Raw genomic sequence first — 618 nt, 5'->3', positions numbered from 1 at the left:
TCATCCCCGCAGCTCTGCTCATCCCTGCAGCTCTGCTCATCCCTGCAGCTCTGCTCATCCCCGCAGCTCTGCTCATCCCTGCAGCTCTGCTCATCCCTGCAGCTCTGCTCATCCCCGCAGCAATGCTCAGCACCGCTCAGCCCTGCTCACAGCAGTGCCTGTTCTTAGGAAGCAGCAGTGCAGAGCTGCTTGCCTGCAGCATGCAGAGCTCACTGTGTGCAGCCTGGGGCAGCACAGAGCTGCTGCAAGGGGCACAGGCAGAGTGAGCTGGGAACGGGATTTTCCTCTGCTTCAGCTGTACTCAATGTGTCACCTGAAAGCTTTCCTGGGGTTCAACACCACAGGCATCTCTGTGCAGCACTCCCTGCAAGCGTGGCAAAACTTGCCATAAAATAACATGGAGAGTCAGTCTCTTTTTTCCTACAGCAGAGGAGTAATTACCACTTTGTAAAGCTTTTAATTTTTTTAACGCTGCGTATAAATACTACTGCTCAGGAGTTCAGAGGCAGGGATTTTAAATCTAATCCACATTTAACAAGGCTATTAAAGAAAATGTTTAAGCTGCCAAAATTTAACTGATTACAATATTTAATAAATCTTACTCCCCCCCCTCCAAAA

This window comes from Meleagris gallopavo, chromosome 16 (genome assembly GCF_000146605.3).
Source record: "Meleagris gallopavo isolate NT-WF06-2002-E0010 breed Aviagen turkey brand Nicholas breeding stock chromosome 16, Turkey_5.1, whole genome shotgun sequence".
NCBI lineage: Eukaryota > Metazoa > Chordata > Aves > Galliformes > Phasianidae > Meleagris > Meleagris gallopavo.
Note: the sequence above shows the minus strand (reverse complement) of the source record.